At 44.0% G+C, this 6,842-nt stretch overlaps 2 long non-coding RNA genes across 2 annotated transcripts; one reads left to right on the plus strand and one right to left on the minus strand.

Annotated features, from left to right (window-relative positions):
- Window positions 1-236: 236 nt before the first annotated feature.
- Window positions 237-2,113, minus strand: LOC112445708 (uncharacterized). Its single transcript, XR_003033759.2, has 2 exons — window positions 1,369-2,113; window positions 237-804 (listed from the first exon to the last, which is right to left on the minus strand). It is a non-coding gene; the product is annotated as an uncharacterized lncRNA (long non-coding RNA).
- Window positions 2,114-3,631: 1,518 nt separating this feature from the next.
- Window positions 3,632-6,842, plus strand: LOC100848051 (uncharacterized). The gene is made up of 2 exons (XR_139243.6): window positions 3,632-5,624; window positions 6,307-6,842. It is a non-coding gene; the product is annotated as an uncharacterized lncRNA (long non-coding RNA).

Below are 6,842 nucleotides of genomic sequence, written 5' to 3' on the forward strand. Positions count from 1 at the left end.
AATTCAGTTCTTTTCAGGGTCCTACAAGGTAGAGAGATAGACACGTTTGAAACCAGTGAAAGAATTCCTTGATGGATCCAATCTAAAAGACACATTTCAGGCAAAGCTGAACTCAATGAAGGAAAAGTCTAACTCCGAAAATCCAATGGGAGTAAAAGGAACACACAGAAGAATACTTGTAGTTGACAGGAGACGTTAAAAACACAAAGTGCAAAAGAAAAACATAAGAAGAAATGTGCACTCAACTAGGACACAGGCTTTATTGGAGAAGCAAAACAATAGACACACTAATTGCTCACAGGATAGAGATCACAACTCGGATTACAGACGGGCATATGGCAAGGAGCGATCAGGCGATGATCCTGCTGCTGTTTATCCAACAAGATTGTGTCAGCTTCAGGAAGCAAGCCTTTTCTCTGTCAGCTGTAGGTTGAGGAGAGAGGTTAAGAAAGATGAAATCTGTCACCATGGCCGAAGGATGGACAACGGGAGAGCCTGGATCTTGTTGTTTCTTGGTCCAGATGAAATCTGGTGCTGTTACTTCCACTTGGGTGGACACTTCTGCTCGCATGGTGGGCATGGTGGCCCAGGAGGGCATTTCTTCTGGCTCGGTGGAGATGGGCATGGATGAGGTGGGCAAGGCTCATGGCACTTGGGTGGGCATACTTTTGGAGGTGGATGGCAGGGCACCTTGCACTGATGGTGATGCTGATGCTGATGCGGATGCGGATGCGGATGCGGATGCGGATGCGGATGCGGATGCGGATGCGGATGGTGAGACATCCTTCCTGGGTCTCAAGGAATCTGAAATACAAACAGACAGCATTGTTCTTAACAGAAAGTCCTATTCTTCCATTATTAGGGAGCCCTCTTCTACCACTTTCCAAAGAAAAAATTACTTACACAAATGCTGTGTGAATACAAGCACACTCTGAAGAAGAATAATCAGGATGTGAAATTTGTAGCTTATCTCAAAACACATCTTTACTAATTTCTCCCTTGAGGTCCTGGTTGCTGGTCTAATTGACTTGACTGTTGGCTTCCGAGGAGAAACACAAAGGCCCACACTCAGCACTCAGTGGGACTGCAGGCTGAGAAGGCTTCATTTGCAATGAATGCAGGGTGCACTGAAACACGGCATCTCATCTCCCTGACTCTCCCTAGGTTAAGATTGTGCCACTGATTCTATTCCTCTCGTCTCATTTAAGTGCACATTTAAGACGTCAAGAACAAGACTAAAAACTACCCCTAAATTCTTATTACCTTCTTATTCCCATAGAGAGCACTAATTTGTTAAAATACAGGCACTTCTACCCTAAGACTATACCCTACCACACGAGTGCTAAAAACCTCTAAAATTGTACTCACCAGAGGCTCCAAAGAAGACCTATGACTGAGTAGCACACAGATAGCAGCACGGTGGTAGAGACTCCTTTTATAAGGACCAGGCAGCTCCACCCAGAGGGAATATCCCAGATCTGGCATGATGCACTTGTTTCCCACCCCAAATACCATGTGCTTGCAATCTCAAAAACAAATTGTCACACTCACGCTGATATCACAAAGCTCCATTGCCATGGACTTCCTCACCCTTCACTGAGGCAGTGCAGAGTGAGTCACTCAATACATTGTCTCAAAGCCCCAGTGCCAGTAGCATGCACCAGTTAGGAAATATGAGGAATTCCTTGACAATGGTACTGCTCCTCCATGGTTAAGATTGTGCTTGCCACATTCCCCAGCTCCCTACGCATCTGGTATGGAAAACTTACTACCCCATTCCATTTCAGCTTCAGCACCCAGCTTTGTCTCCCTCAATGGTCATGACTAGGGTTTACTAAACACACATATCTTAACCCCCACCCACAGTTTTTCTAAATTCCCCTTATACCACATTCTACTGATCTCTGGGCTTTTCTTGACAATTAAATGACTTAACCATGGCCACAAAGTCTATCATGATTTTCCAGTACTAACAGTCTCATTTCAGCTCTGTTTTCACATGGCTCCATAATGGACTTGAACAGGACAACATGATCCCTCAGGTTTCTTAGCCATAAGCTCATGCAATAGGATCCCTTCATGAAATTCTACTTTTTCTGCCACACGACCATGAGTCATTGTGGTCTAGGGTTGTATGATGTTGTTCAGTTGCTCATTCGTGTCCAACTCTTTGCGACCCCGTGGACTGCAGCACACCACACTTCCTTGTCCTTCACTATCTCCCAGAGTTTGCTCAAACTCATTTCCATTGACACCATCCGACCATCTCATCTTCTGTCGTCCCTTCTCCTCCTGCCTTCAATCTTTCCCAACATCCCAACAAGGTCTTTTCCAATAGGTTGGCTCTTCACATCAGGAGGCCAAAATATTGGAGTTTGAGCTTCAATATCAGTCCTTCCAAAGAATATTCAGAGTTGATTTCCTTTAGGATTGACTGGTTTGCTCTCCTTGGTGTCCAAGGGGCTCTCATGTGTCTTGTCCAGCACCACAGTTCAAAAGCCTCAGTTCTTCAGTGCTCAGCCTTCTTTATGGTCCAACTCTGACATCCATACATGACCACTGGAAAAACCATAACTTTGAGTATAGGGACCTTTGTCAGCAAAGTGATGTCTCTGCTTTTTGATACACTGTCTAGGTTTGGTATAGTTTTCTTCCCATGAGCAAGCATCTTTTATTTCATGACTGCAGTCTCAGTCCTCAAGAAAATAGTCTTTCTTAGAGCCCAAGAAAATAGTCTGTCACGGTTTTCATTTTTTCCCCCATCTATTTCCTTGAAGTGATGGGATCGAATGCTATGATCTTAGGTTTTTGAATGTGGAGTTTGAAGCCAACTTTTTCACTCTCCTCTTTCACTTTCATCAAGAGGATCTTTAGTTCATCTTTGCTTTCTGCCCTAAGGGTGGTGTCATCTTCATGCTTGAGGTTATTGATGTTTCTCCCGGCAATCTTGATTCCAACTTGTGCTTCATCCAGCCCAGCATTTTGCATGATGTACTCTGCATATAATTTAAGTATGCGGGGTGACAATATACTGCCTTTACTTACTCCTTTCCCTGTTTTGAACCAGTTCATTTTTCCATGTCCAGTTCTTAGTGTTGCTTGTTGTTCTGCTGCTTTCGGTCTACTAGAAACCAAATTCGTCTCCTCTCATTATCTTCAAAATTCTCTCAATATCTGGACTGTATCCATTTAAAAGTTTTTCCACTGAATTCAGTTCAGTTGCTGAAATGTTTCCGACTCTTTGTGACCCCATGAATTGCAGTACGCCAGGCCTCCCTGTCTATCACCAACATCCGGAGTTCACCAAACTCATGTGCATTGAGTAGGTGATACCATCCAGACATCTCATCCTCTGTCACCCCCTTTTCCTCCCACCCCCAATTCCTCCCAGCATCAGAGTCTTTTCTAATGAATCAACTCTTTGCATGAGTTGGCCAAAGTACTGGAGTTTCAGCTTCAGCATCAGTCCTTCTAATGAACACCCAGGACTGATCTCCTTTAGGATGGACTGGTTGGATCTCCTTGCAGTCCAAGAGACTCTCAAGAGTCTTTTCCAGTGCCACAGTTCAAAAGCCTCGATTCTTTGGTGCTCATCTTTCTTCACAGTCCAACTCTCACATCGATGCATGACTACTCGAAAAACAATAGCCTTCACTAGATGGACCTTTGTTGACAAAGTAATGTCTCTGCTTTTGAATATGCTGTCTAGGTTGGTCATAACTTTCCTTCCAAGGAGTAAGTGTCTTTTAATTTCATGGCCGCACCCACCATCTACAGCGATTTTGGAGCCCCCAAAAGTGAAGTCTGACACTGTTTCCACTGTTTCCCCATCTATTTCCCATGAAGTGATGGGACCAGGTGCCATGATCTTAGTTTTCTGAATGTTGAGCTTTAAGCCAACTCTTTCACTCTCCTCTTTCACTTTAATCAAGGGGCTTTTTAGGTCCTCTTTACTTTCTGCCATAAGGGTGGTGTCATCTGCATATCTGAGGTTATTGATATTTCTCCTGGCAATCTTGATTCCAGCATGTACTTCTTCCAGCCCAGCGTTTCTCATGATGTCCTCTGCATAGAAGTTAAATAAGCAGGGTGACAATATACAGCCTTGACGTACTCTTTTTCCTATTTGGAACCAGTCTGTTGTTCCATGTGCAGTTCTAACTGTTGCTTCCTGAACTGCATACAGGTTTCTCACAAGGCAGGACTGATGCTGAGGCTGAAGCGCCAATAATTTGGCCACTTAATGCGAAGAAGTGACTTATTGAAATATATCTTGATTTCGGGAAAGATTGAAGCAGGAGAAAAGGGAATGATATAAGATGAGACGTTTGGATGTCATCACCGACTCGATGGACATGAGTCTGAGCAAGTTCTGGGAGGTGGTGATGGACAGGAAAGTCTGGGGTACTGCAGTTTCATGGGGTCGCAAAGAGTCAGACATGACTGAATGACTGGACTGAACTGAACTGAACTGATAGCCAAGGTACTCAAGTTTTCCCCTGAAAGGCATAGTAAATATTATGAGCTGAAGTGTTACTGTCGGTCAACAAATTACACTAATAAATTATGAATGGGTTCCATTTCACCCCTATTTTTTTTATTTAAGGAAAAATCCACATGGATTGAATGGCTGAATCAATGATTCATGGAGGTTCATCCCCTGAGTGTACTAAGAATGTCTGGAAACACACTAAGTGTCATTTAAAGTAAATAACCTGATCGAGTCAATTGAATTAACTGTTGTAGGGGAAAGAAGTGCAAGATATTTAGGGAGTATTAGTGGGAAAGCTTCTAAATGCATATAGCCCAGACACTGAGTTCATTTTGAAGATAATGAGAGGAGAGGAATTTGGGTTTCTAGTAGACCACAAATGACTCAGATCATGGGTCTGCAGAGTTCAGATCAGTGCATAAATCTGCAAAAGTAGAGCTTCAGGAAGGGGTCAGAGATTGTGATTTATGGCCTAAGAAACTGAGGGATCACGTTGTCCTGTTCAAGTCCGTGTATGGAGCCATATGAAAGCACATCTGACATGAGACTGCTTGCACTAAAAAATCAAGGTAGATTTTTTGGCCAGGTTTAAGTCACTTAAATGTCAAGAAGCAGTATAGGGTACAAGGTGAGTTTAGAAAAGCTGGAGGTAGGAGTTAAAATACGTGCAGTTAGGAAACTCTGGTCTCTGTCATCAATGGACAAAAAGCCGGGTGCTGACAGATGAAATGGAATGGGGTAGTAAGTTTTAGTACCAATGCTTGGGGAACTGGCAAGAGGGGGAAGCAACATCTCTAACTATGGAAGAATAGCACCATTCTCAAGCATTCCTCATATTTCCTATGGCACATGACACAGGTAGAGGAAGTATGAGACAAAGTCTCAAATGAATCACTCTGTAATTCCTCACTGAAGGGTGAGCAAGTCCATGGACAAGGGAACTGTGTGATATCAGTATGACTGGGGCATTGATTTTTGAGATTGCAAGCACGTGGAATTTGGTTGGGAAAAAAGTGCATCATGCCAGTCCTGGGATGTTCCCCCTGGGTGGGGCTGCCTGGTCCTTATAAAAGGAGTCTCCATCACAGTGCTGTCATTGTCCTGACGGTCATAGGGATCTTTGGAGCCTCTGGTGAGCACAACTCTTAGATCTTTTGGAACTTGGGTGTTGCGATTAATCTGGGAGTAGAAGTGGCTTTAACTGAAGCAATTAGAGCTCTGTACAAGAAAAAGAAGATAATGAGGATTTAGGGGTAAATTTTTGGTATTTGGTCATGTATGCAATCTTAAAAGTGAGGAGAAAATGGAGTCAGAGGCACAGTCTTAACCTGAGAGAGAGTAGGGGGGATGAGATACTGTGCTACAGCACAGCACACATTAGTTCCAAATGCCCCCTTCTCAGCATCCAATCCCATTGAGTGCCTAGTTTGAGCCTTTGCATTTCTCCTCAGAAGCCCACAGTCAGGTCAGCTTGGCTAGCAACCAAGACCTGATGGGAGAAATAAGTAGAGATTTGTTTGGGGATTGGCTACAAGTTTATTATCCAGCTTATTCTTCAGAGTATGTTTGTATTCGTACAACGCCTTGTAGGTAATTTTGTTTTAGAAAGTGGTAGAAGCAAAGGCTAATCAGAAAAGACTGAAGATCTGAGGGTAAGAGTTACTAAAAGAGAAGGGTGAAGTAGCTCTAAAAAAACATAAAGTTTGCATTAGGAATCCACAAGAGTCCTTAGTGACGGGAGGGTTGTTGGTGCAGCTAAATGTTCTACCAATGAGACTCATCGTTATTAAGAAAGTTGTCTGTTTGTATTTCAGATTCCTTGAGACCCAGGAAGCATGTCTCACCACCAGCATCCGCATCCACATCAGCATCAGCATCAGCATCAGCATCACCATCAGTGCAAGGAGCCCTGCCATCCACCTCCAAAAGTGTGCCCACCCAAGTGCCATGAGCCTTGCCCACCTCATCCATGCCCACCTCCACTGAGACAGAAGAAATGCCCTCCTGGGCCACCATGTCCACCATGTGAGCAGAAGTGTCCACCCAAGTGGAAGTAACAGCACTGGATTTCATCTGGACCAAGAAACAAGATCCAGGCTTTTCCATTTCCTCCCTTCAGCCATGGTGACAGACTGCATCTTCCTTAATCTCCCTCCTCAATCGACAGCAGACAGAGGAAAGGCTTGCTGCCTGAAGCTGACACCACGTTGTTGGAAGAAGAGCAGCAGGATCATCGCTTGTACTCTCTGTGCCATGTGCCTGTCTGTATCCACGTTGTGATCCCTACCCCATGAGCAATTAGTGGGTCTATTCCTTTGCTTCTCCAATAAAGCATATTCATAGATCATTA

Source organism: Bos taurus, unplaced genomic scaffold (genome assembly GCF_002263795.3).
Source record: "Bos taurus isolate L1 Dominette 01449 registration number 42190680 breed Hereford unplaced genomic scaffold, ARS-UCD2.0 Leftover_ScbfJmS_466, whole genome shotgun sequence".
NCBI lineage: Eukaryota > Metazoa > Chordata > Mammalia > Artiodactyla > Bovidae > Bos > Bos taurus.